Source organism: Dipteris shenzhenensis, chromosome 9, assembly GCF_047967505.1.
Source record: "Dipteris shenzhenensis isolate YYH24624 ecotype China chromosome 9, Dip_SZ_1.0, whole genome shotgun sequence".
In the NCBI taxonomy this organism is placed as follows: domain Eukaryota; kingdom Viridiplantae; phylum Streptophyta; class Polypodiopsida; order Gleicheniales; family Dipteridaceae; genus Dipteris; species Dipteris shenzhenensis.
The window spans coordinates 1,865,164-1,877,236 of record NC_141604.1 but is presented as its reverse complement, the minus strand read 5'-3'; the positions used below and the strand labels follow the sequence as shown (position 1 = coordinate 1,877,236).

Here is a 12,073-nt window from a genome sequence, read left to right as displayed (position 1 = left end):
CTGGGGTTTTTGGCTGTCTTCTAGGGCAGCAAGAAGCTGAGATCTAGACGGAAAGTCTACATACGCTCGAGGTGGAGCACACGCGCTCGAGTCTAGAGATAACCGGCAGATAGGAGAAGGACCTTGTGGTAAGATCAGGGGACGACACCATTGGTGGGACTCTGGATCTATCTCTTGTGTTGTTTCCATAGCTCTGGATGGAAATATATTATTTTGGTGGTTTCTCTATTTGGCTGGTTCATTGTCTATTGATGAGTCTGCACACCTATGCTATGCACATAAGTTTAAGAAGTTCGTGATTCCACACTTCCACACACACACTGTGTGAGCTCCTGGGCTATTCTATCAGTCTTCCGCTGTGTGTACCCTTTGTTGGTCGATTTCTAACAGGGCACACCCACAACACAGGCCCTCTCTCATCTGCCCTATCCTCACACTGGGTGGGCACACCCACAAGCAAGGCCCTCTCTCTCTCTCTCTCTAAGGTGACATCAGTGAAGAGCCTGTTTTCATCTCGTTCATCGTTCCTGCATCAAACCCCCATTCCCGAGAATTTAGCGGAAGCATTGAACCGTTTTGCAGGATTTTCGATTCCGTTCTTTTCGTTGTTTGTGGCGGGAAGACTGTCATTGCATGCTTTTCTCTTGCAGGTACTTTCTTGCTCCAATTCGCGTAGCAACCATTTTAGCAGGAGCACACGACATTGTTGCATCTTATTTGATTACCACCACAAACTATGCGCTTCATCTCTCTTCGTTCCCAAAAATAATTGCGTCTCAACATTCCCTGAAGCAGTGAAAATCGGAGTTACAAGAATGCGAAGCGAGATGGATTACTGGTGGATGCTTCTTTGTCTATGGTCCTAATGAGCAGGCAAGGAACTCACGTTTCCGCAGATAGTTTTTATGGTCTTTTACAGTTGTGTATCAAGGAAAAAGATCTGTCAACAAGAAGAGAAGTGCATTCCTCCATTTTGAAAAGTCGGTTCAAGCTGAATGCATTTTTAGAGAGCCACCTGATTCGCATGTATGCACCATGCGGAAGTTTGGTAGAGGCTAATCAAGTATCTAACAAAATGCCCGAGAAAAATGTGTTTACATGGAGTGCAATCATTTTAGCTCATTGCAAACTTGGACAAGCACAGGAGGCCCTTGATTTATGCTCCCAAATGCAGCAATCTAGCATTAAAACGGACGAATATGTCTTGGTCCTGGATTCATTCTGTAGCCCAGATGACTTTGAGTAGCTTTGTTGGGAGGATGGACAACTCTTGGCTTCAGCACGATCCTCTCCTTATGTGCTAGAACCTATGCTGATCGGCTGACTTTTGGAGACCTGTGGGACATGACTGAGGCTATTAGGGATGCTAAATCCATTTGGCTGGTAACGTCTTCTTTACATGCATTGCGTGGGAGTTCTGTACGTTCGAATATGTCACGTATCTCGTATTTCTGATTGCAGAGTGGCATCAAAACTAGAATGGGGGGTGGCTTACTGATTGGTCAAGGAGGAGAAAGGTTTAGCACCAAAAGAAGCAATCAGGGGTGTATACGACGGGAGTGTCTTATATCACTTAGAGAAGAGAGAGGCTGCAAGAAGGAGACGATGCCGAGGAGCGGTTGTAAAGCCGTTTGCTGTGATGCTGTGGTCGTTGGTGCATGCGCTGTGGATGTAGCTGGAGCCCGAGTCGACCGGCTTTGTGGACGTAGCTGGAGTCCATGGTTGTTAAGACACTCGTGTCTTATGATAAGACACTTAAGACACTTAAGACACGTGTCTTACCTTAAGACACCTTTAGACACTCTTGCGTTTTTTTTTTTTTGGTGGGTGGGGAGTAACAACACACATTGAGTTTGACTTAGCCATGCTATCATTGACGGTGACTTTGGATCTAGCAGTGGCAGTGACTTCATAGATTCAGATTAGGATGAATCTTCAGAGATTTGAGTTTTGAGAGTCGAAAGCTTCCTTTCAATTATATGTATCGAGATGCAGTTTTCATTCATGTCACATGTGACAAGATTCAATTGTCAGTTTAAACCTTTAAGTACTCAAAACTTGTGAGCTCTTCAGTCATGAGTCTTAACTTTAACTTTTAAGTCTTGAGTGACGAATCTTGACTCTCAACTACATTGTACAAGTGCATTGTTTCTTCTTGCATTATTTAAGTGTAGCTTATTGTACTTCTAGAATCTAGTAGCTAGCTATGCTAGCAAGTTGTACATTTGTATACTCATACATATATTAATTAAATATTTATTATTATAACCACAATGGTGTGTCTTACGTGTCTTATCTTTAAGACACTTTAGACACTCGTGTCTGAAGCGTGTCTAATGTGTCATGTCTTAACGTGTCTTACAACCATGCTGGAGTCATTTAGGGGTCTTCTCAATGTATCGTATACGTTGTTTTGCTGCCTTCTCAATGCCATTTTCTTTGCTAAGATTGCTTGTGGCCGTCTCTGAGCTTAGGAGTTGACTAAAGCTTTGAAGCTTTTGAGTACGTAGATGTGTTGATTGAGGGCTCTATTGTCGATTGAGTCATGGAGGCCGGTTGTCATTTGGGCTTCCTTAGTTAGAGGCTGTTGTAGTTCCTGATCGCCAAATGATCGTTGACACGTCGCATAGCGCGCGCGCAGCGGTGGGCAGTCAATGAACCTGTCAAATTTTGCCACCCGGCGACGTGGATGCCACTGTGTGATCCTTCAGGTGTGAAAAAGGACACGTGGAAACAAAAAAAAGAATTTGGGTCGGGCAAGATTGGGAATCAATTGTCAATGTCTGATTTCATCTTAGGTGGAGGGTATTTTTTGTGGCTTTCTCTATGCCTTGTTAGATTGGAGTCAGATTGTTGGTATGCCCGATGTATTTATTTCCATTTTTTATGCATATTATGGAATAGATTATATGATTTTCTTTCCTTTTTCTTGTCATTTTGTTGGACGCTCATCAGTGTCTTTGATTCTTAACGGATCCAATTTCTGGACTGGCAATAATGCAATAGATATATCATTATGTTTATGCCTCTGTAATTTAAATTTTAAATATATAAATTTGAATAATTATATAACAGGGATAGAACACATCAACATGGTATCAAGATTTTTACCTTCATTTGGTTTTGCAAATGGGTTAAAGCCTTGTCCGAATCACTTAGTCGCAACATCTGGAGCTAATTTTACTATTACTTTCTCTATTATTAGTGGAGTGTTTTGTCCGGTATGTTGATACTCGGAGTCATCTATAAATTTGTTCAATATATTTGATGTTGTCTTACGATCCAAACTTGCAAGCCGATCTAGTGAGATGTTAAAACCATAATGTAGAAGCTTGATATAGTAGCAAGAAATTCCATTTGCTTTATTGCCTAGCGATTCGATTCTTGAGCTTCGTTTTGTATCATGAATTTGTGGTGATCACCAATTTCTATTTCTAGCTCCTTAGTATAAAGTTTTCATAAGTCATGGATATCAACTAATTAGGAACTCATCAGAGGAACATCATTATTACTGTAGTCGTATTTTTATTACCATTTACTAGCCGGTCAAGCTTCTTCTTGTCCATGAGTCGTTGCTTGCAATCACTAATGAGGTTGTGCAGTATTGAGTATGTAGGAAACCCCAATATATATGAGGTTGGTTCTTCTCCAGCATTATTAGCCATTTTCATTTGGGGAGTTGATAAGTAGAATGTTTTTTGTTGGTTTTTTTATGATGGCGTAATGTTGACTTGTGATTTGTACAAGTCGAATAACTGTAAGGTGTTATGTATGGAGATTGTTTTTAGTAGCTATCAAGTTAATCAAATTATCATTAAATGATGATAAGTAAATAGGACACTATTGCTTATGTTGTACCTAGTTTGGATCCATGTAAAATGATGCGATTGGTAATTCTCTAATGGATGGTAGATCTACAAGTAGAGAATGAAGTTGGACTTGTTACTAAGTTTCTTGTAGCTAATGTAAATAAGTCAGAATTTTCTTAATGTAACTTGTAGTATCATTTAGGATTGGATAGGTTGAAAGTCGTCAGGTGTTAGTTGGCCCAAAATGCGAAGATTTCACCTTGATGTGACTCTAGATAGCATGACATATGCCAACCCAAGCGTGAATGCTTCCTGAATGAAAGTCCATAATTGTGCAATTTAATGTAGGTACTTGTAGATTGAAATTTCTTTAAACGTGCAATATTTCTACATAAGGAAAACATTGATGCTTTCTGTGTGTTTTTGTACTTATGTGGAATTTTTTTTTGTCTTAATTTGGTTATTTGTCCTAGCTCTTTCTGATGGAGAAGATTCTAGTTGATAGCATGGCTACAAAAATAATATAAATATATTCCTTACAATGATGAAGGAATGGGCTGATGCTCTATCCTCCTCTACTCTCGCTACTTGGCACAACTTCGCTAATTAGATAACTAACAAGGTTGTTAACTCCCTCAAGTTAAAAAAATATCTTCATTTGCTATAAGGAGAATCTTTTTTATAAAAATTAAAAAGTTAATAAATTATCAAATAAGGACACTATAAAATAAATAAAGAAAAATCATACGTAACGTATGGGAAGAGGTGCCAACAATTAAAAAGCTAAATAAATTATCAAATAAGGACACTATAAAATAAATAGAGAAAAAACATACGTAACGTATGGGGAGAGGTGATACACTTCCTCTCTGATTATTTATAAATGAAAGAACGTGCACCTCTCTCGTCAATTTCTGTAGGGAAGTCAAATTTTTTAATTTTTGCTGAGCTTTCTTGATTATTTGACTACATAGTCGAAAGAATTAAAATCCGATGTATTCTTGTTTCGTGAGGGCCTGCCATAAACTTTGGTTTTTATCATTGTTAGACATTTGCAATGGAAACAAATCTTGTACTGAAAGGTAGCCCCTTCTCTTAAAAAATATAAAAACAGGAAAAGTTTTAGGCTCTCAAAAATGTTTCGAAAACCTTGATATGCTCTTTAATTTTCTTATCAATTTTTACACATTTCCTTTCTGTATTCTTGTTGAGAAACACTGCACTAAACCGCACATATGCTTACCAAATGTTGTTTTGGTGCTAGTATGGCTTTGTCATTGCCTGTCACATGTAATTTTGGATGAGCGTAGTGACATCTGTGGTCTTGGTGTTTTCAATATTTGGAGCTGTGAAAAATGTTGGTATTGCCTTATTGGAGGTGCCATCTCTTGAAGATGTTGCCACTGGTGCTGTGAAAAGTGTTAGAAACTTCTCATCAGACCATTCCAGTTTTGTATAAATGGGAGGTTGAACATCTCTCTTTTAATTTGAAGGGTAAAAAAACTCGTATTTATCTGGAGAAATCCTGAGACACAGGGTCCCCCTTTGGTTACAATGATGTGCAGGGAGATCACCAGGAGTGATGGGAGATCAACAAAACCTAGCAGGCCAATTACCAAAGTTTATAAGGCTGCCCACAACTAGTTGTACAAGTGATTATAAAAAGTTATCCTAGGAGGGCCAAGTGGGGGGGAGTATCCTGCCAATTCATCTTTTGTGGAAGCTGAATTGGCAGGATACTGCACACCACCTTTTCTCACTTCACATGTGTGTACACAAGTAGATAAAGAAACACTGAAGATCTGGAAAGAATACACACATTAATACAGCCAAAAAAACTCATGTATAGATAGAGGAATTGAGTCTAAAATTTGCGCCACTAGTATACCACCACTTACTGCAAGGTAAAGTCAAGTATGGCACCACTACAGGCACCGTTTGCTGCACCTACTGTGTAGGATTCTTCCATAGTGCCACATGCCTCTTTGTAGGCTTCAGTAGCTGCTCAAGTATGAGCTCTTACTGCACAATATATTCAATTCTCTGCACCCACAGCTAATCTCCTATTCGCTATAGATATGCACACAGTGGTGTCCTCAAAAGAACTGCTGGCTGAACTGTCAAATGACCTCCAAGTGAGGTCTTTATATAGGACTGAAAACCTCTACACCTGGCTGGCAGCCCATTTGGGTTGGCCGACCAGACAGGACCCCAAAACTGACCCAACCAGGGTCTTTCTGCCACCAGGGTCTGTGAGCCAGAATTAGCAAGCTGACTTGCTAAGTCTGGTCCTCCTTTTGGCTAGACTTTGCCCTTGGTTTTGCCCCCTTTTTGGTCCCCATTTATGCCCCTTTAATGATTCTGATAATCAATGTCGACGAAAATGGAGAGGCCACGTGTCATCACAATTGCGAGCCAATGAGAAGGGAAGGTGCATGCGTGCTACCTTGAGAAGCCTGCTACGCGTCATCGTCGTTATGGGCCAATGATGAGAGAAGTAGAGAAGGTGCATGCGTGCTACCTTGAGAATCCTGCCACGTATTGTCGTCGTTATGGGCCAATGACGAGAGAAGCTGCATGCATGTAGCTTCTCCAAACAGGAAGAGACGCCCATTGCGTGTTTGCCACCATCCAGAGAGTACGCAAAGGAGCTAGTTCTTCATGGAGCTCAGAGGCGGTGAAGGCGATGAGGGCGCAAGCGTAGCGATTGTCCCAACGGATATCTGTTGATGCAGGTCCAACGTGCGACACCCAATCAAAGTCCAAGGTTTTGCACCCTTTCATGCAGCTGACAGGCCGCAAACGCGATGAAGGTGGGAGGAAAGTGATTCTGGTGGTTCTTTCCTGCTTCTCCCATGGGAAGTGTCCATCGTTGGTCGGATCTGCCAGCAGTGTTACATGTATTCCTGTCTCTATTGTCTCTTTCTGCGATCGAGGTGGAGGAGATACATGTGTTCGTAGAAGTTTGGAGCTGCCAGCACACATCGACGTCTGTGGGTGTCCTTTCGAATGTGGGATGGTGCATGGCGGTAAACTTCCTGCGTTGGAGTTCCAAAGGGATTATTTGCAATGCTTTCCATCACCAGAGATATAAAAGGGAGTGCTTCCCTTAACGGATTCTTAATCTGTTGTCGTCGTGCACTCCTTGCCTTAGCTCCAAATATCCTTCTGATCTTCATGACTCTCTTGCGTATCCTTGTAATGGCTTTTGACCCACATATCCCTTCAGAATCCATGGACAGTGATAGCATGAAGTTCGAAGAGGGTATCTTGTGTTTCAACTTCATCTTCTGCTTCCTTCCTTCTTTCAAATAAATGTTTCAGTGCGTACTCTGATAGAGTTTTCTGTTCATTTGCTCCCAGAATTTGAGAAGTACTTGGAGTGTGGTAATATACCTGTTGCTGAAGCAAACGTCGGAGACACCATCGGTAGGATTCGTCATACTCCTGTACTAGCAGCCCGGTAATATTATGAAGTTCTTGCAAATATTGTACGTGATATTTACTTCACCAACTTGTTTGTGATTCTGTAGGTGGAGAATCGGTGGTTGGAATGGAGGAGGAAACACGCGATCCTGATTTTTCCATGATGGATGTGCCAAACGAAGGAAGGTTGGTCGCAGTGAAGGAAGAAGTCGACCAAAATTTCGTTGCAGTGAAGCAAGAATATGACACTTTGCAATTCTGCATCAGCGATCATGGCGAATCTAACAGAAATATTTTGACCAACGTGACGCCAGAACCTCATGACAGTGGTGCGTTATTCTGCTTGGCGTGATCGTATTAGTTTTTTTGGTTTTCTTTGTTTGGAAGCAGACTGCTGATTTCAGTGAATTTAATGCAGTGCCCTTCTTGGATCCTGCTCAAACGGCTAAGCGCATCATGTATGGAAGTCTGGTTGGGGAAGCGTCCAATGAAGGAAGGAGGTTGCTTTACTGGCAATAAAACTGTTCAAGGTATGTATTTTCTGTTAGCTGCGTTGAATCCCTTCGCGTTTTGCAAAGCTTCCCCTACATCTTTCCCGTTTTGAACTTACCTTTGCGCCACAGCTTCCCCTACGTACTTTTGTTCTCTGCATTCTGTCAATGCAATTGGAGGTCGTCAAGCTCCAGTTCCTTTGTCAACACACGTAAGAAAAGATGAGCAGAAGCTTGGGCAGAGCAAGAAGGAGAAGAAAACATTGAAGAGGTCATGCTAGAGTGCACTCAAGTTCGCGTATGAGGAAGGTAAACCATGTGCTTTCAATTTAACTTAGGTCGTTTGCTTTCAAATTCTCTGTTCTTTTCGTTTTGCTAGCACTCTTTTATTTTTTGCAAATTCTTCACAGCTAGTCATTCTCTGCCTTGCACCTGCAGGGTACTTTTTTAAAAATCCTCGCTTGTCTGCCTACTGTACCAAGCACAGTGGTGGTTGTCATGTATTGACAATATTATAATCGGTTCGGGATACGCATGTTGTTTACAAAACTTTAGTATAGAGTGTTTACTACAGGCTAATGCAATGATGGTTTGCAACAATTTTCATACGATGTAATGCTACTTCCAAGTACTATCAAATAAAGCAAACATGTGTGACAGTTGATATATTTTCTTTAAACTCTGTCATGGAATCATTGGGTTATTAAATTGTCTTTTGAGTACTAGTTATGTTCTCTAATTGCTTCTCTTGTTATGTTGCTTGATTATTATTTCATCTTAAACCATAAATGAAGTACTTCAATATTTCATTTAATTAGTGCATTATACAATTTTAAAGCAATTACCTTCATAGTAGGATTTCATGACGACTTCTTACAATATTTTTTTTGCTGCGTTTCCAGCATCAAAAAGGTCATGTATGAAAATAGACTCGCACGATGATGTATCCTCAAGCCCACCAATCAGAGAAAGGCTATGCAATGCACCTCCTCTACATAGTAGCCAATCTAGTCCCATTGTGCCTTTAGGTGAAAACTTATTCCCGAAGGAAACTCCCTTCCCACACTCTCTGTAGACTGACTATCTGAGTTCATAAGACATCGTTTTGCCTTTGAGTGGAAGCTATTAGCTAAGTATGGCACATTTAGAGCACGAAACCCAAATTACCCCATATGTATTCGTGCTGGCTTAACTGATTGCCACAAGTGTGATACCATAACTCTTGTTGTTCCCCATGCATTTGTAGAACAATATAGAGATTACCTAGAGCTTCAGTGTTTCTATTGCATTGAGGGAGCGACCATGCTACCAAAGGCTACTGGGGAGGGTGGGACAGCTAGCTACTCTCTGCACATCATTGCCACCATTGCAGTCATCCGCGGGGAGCCTTTTGAGGGTAGTATCGCTTTTCTTCTAGAGACAACCATTGCATTACATTTCCCTTGGGCTTTGTTGACTATAAACTCTGGTTTGGGCTATATTTCCAGTGTGGTTGGGACGATTGCATTGGTCATGATCAAGGTTGACTCAAAGGGTGGCTCCAGTGACCAAATTATTGTTGCCGATGAACTTCGGAACGAAGACAGAGCAATTTAAGTCGATTGAACTACTTGTAGTTGTTCATTGCCACCTTTGTGTTCATTCTTGCTACATTTCTTCTTAAGAAAGTAATGCCAATTTACTTCACTAATATTGTTTCTTTGAGTAGTTGACCTTTGTGAATGAGCGTAGGAGGGTGCAAGCACAGCTTATTCAATTCCATGACAATGGCATAGCGATGCACACTCTCAGAAACGTCTCATATATGCGTGCTCGTGATTCATTGTGTGTTTTCGATTTCACAATATTGGGAGACGTTCTTGAAGGCAACCAAAGGGAGGAACTATAGCAAGTCTTCATCAACTAAGTCTCTAGACTAGGATATGGTCGAAGGGTAATATTTGATTAGATTTTTCTAAATTCCAATGTATTGTTTTGCTTCACACCCTAATTTCTTGCCAAGTGCATGGTATTCTGCATTTCACTGGTTTAAATGGCCAACTCGTAGATTATGTTTGCTTTGTATGCTTTGGGAGCCGCGTCAGTAGAGACCCAGCGAGGCCTTTTTGCTTCACATGTGCTGCGCCACATGAAGTTTTATGCACATCATCTCTGAAGGGCGAAATTCTCGTGGAAGACGACTCGGATATTGCAATGCAGATCAGGGGGTTGTCATGGCATTGAAAACAACTTTTGTCCTTACAGTTTGTTAGTCGGGATTGTGTGGAGAAGGCGTGCACGCCCTCATTTTGGTTTCTCTTACCCGCAAAGCTTTTGTTGTACTTGTCTTTGCCTTGTTATTGCAATAAAGAAGTTTTGAGTGCTTGTGATTGACTTTCAAAAGCAATTTCCTTAGCAAGCCCCGACCCTTGGTTTTCATCAAGTCGTTGTTGTGTTCCTTTAAAAAATATTGGACTTACAAGCATTAATTCTTGCTCGTTATGAATATGCAATTTGCAACACAACTACATAAATTCGATCTTAATAAAACTAAAGAATTTATTGATCATAATGAACTTAACACGGACATCATTAAGTGCATTCAAGAATTTGTGCCACACAACACCTATGCAGAATTGCTCGATATCTTGTGCGCATCGATTGCAACATCATCAATGTTGGCAAAGTCTCCATGGTTCCTCTTTAGTAGAATTCTTCGCGATGTACAACCCAACTCAATTACGAAGCATGATATTGCATTTCTAGTCACTATAGGATCATCTTCTCATTCTTTACTTTATGATTCGCTTCTTCATTTCTCACAAAAACTTCAAGTTCGATTTGAAGTACTTCTAGTTAATCATACAAAACTAGTGACAATTTTCAAGATTGGGGTGTCGCCAATCATGCAACCTCATGTAATCTTGCTTGATGAGACAGTACATCCTTCAAGAATCTATCCTCTCTTTAACAAAAGCAAGAAAAGAAAGTATGTGTTATGGACAACCGAGGATGAACAACAACTAAAACAACTAGTACATAGCCTCATAGAAAATTCGGCAAGGGACATAGCTTTGAAGTTCATATCAATGCCTTCATCAAGAAATCATTCTATTGCTGCAATAATGAATAAAATCTACAGGCTCAAAGGCAGTGTGATGACTTCGCAAGGAAAACATCAACATTTTGAGCTCATACCAATCAAAAGGCAGAAACCCGTGTCAGTATCAGATGAAGAACAAACACAAATCGAAGGATCACTCATAGCAGGAAAAGAGACTACAAAGAAACTGAGACAAAGAGACTTCACAAACGAACAATACAAAATAAAAGTTAGTGATAGGCCACAATATGTGTGTGTCTGCTGTAACATACTGAATTTCAAAAGAAAATTAACATCACTAACAGACAACAAAAGGGAATTCCTGCAGCTACACCAAGTTGTCTCATATGAAACAACAGATAGCAAGCATTCTTTGTGTAGTTTTTGTTCGAAGCAAATTAAAAGGGAACAACTTCCAGCATTTAATAGTGCGAGCATGGGCATGTCCACGAAGACTCATTATGTATCATTACTAAACAACATCAAATCGCACCTTATATCAATCAGTTCTCCCAAATACGAGAGCTATCATATGAGGGGCAGTATGGAATGCGAGGAAGCATTGTAAATGTCTTTGCAGATGTGGATAGGGCACAAACAGTTCTGCCACATTTTATTGATGATATTGCAACAGTCATAGTTTCGTTAAAGTGTAAGCTAGAGTATAATCACAACTACATATGCGGACTAGTTCATCCTGCATTAACAATGCGTTCATTGAATGAGATATTATCGAAACCATTGTACGAGAAAAACAACGTAAAGTTGAACTCAAGCTGGTTGCAACATGTCATTGAGTTGCAAAAGCTTTCTAGCAAGGACAACATCAGCACCAACAACAACGTCATTGAAGAAGAAACTGACATGGAAATAGACACAGACACTTTCGTCCACGAAATTTACACAGGCCAGCAAGTAATTGATTTCAAAGATAAAGTCATCAAAGTTGTGCCTTCTGAGGGCTACACCCCACTGGGCTTCTTCGAAGACAAATACTATGAAGAGCTTGGGTTTCCTAACTTGTTTTTTGGACAACTTAGAAAATACAAAATTCCAGCAAGCACATCATATCAAAGCATTGCACAGTGGGAATTAAAAAATATTGATCGGAGATTTGCGCTATCAATTGAAAACTTGTTCTTTAAGGCAATGAAAATAATGACAAGACAAGTATTGTCATCTACATGGGTGAGAATGCGAAAAGGAAAGCTACAAGGAAGAAGTCTCTGTGCTAAAGACACACTTGCTAACACAAACATTGAGAG

The 12,073-nt window shown here is 40.4% G+C and overlaps 1 pseudogene across 2 annotated transcripts in view; it reads left to right on the top strand.

Moving 5' to 3' along the window:
- LOC147898059 (pentatricopeptide repeat-containing protein At2g13600 pseudogene) overlaps positions 1 to 8,319 on the top strand; it is a 35,744-nt pseudogene extending 27,425 nt beyond the window's left edge. For both annotated transcript variants that reach the window (XR_015541567.1, XR_015541566.1), the window contains 5 exons: positions 7,173 to 7,238; positions 7,343 to 7,564; positions 7,654 to 7,765; positions 7,859 to 8,035; positions 8,165 to 8,319. The product of XR_015541567.1 is annotated as a pentatricopeptide repeat-containing protein At2g13600 pseudogene, transcript variant X2 (transcript). The remainder of the gene's footprint in view (positions 1 to 7,172; positions 7,239 to 7,342; positions 7,565 to 7,653; positions 7,766 to 7,858; positions 8,036 to 8,164) is intronic.
- The last annotated feature ends 3,754 nt before the right edge of the window (positions 8,320 to 12,073 follow it).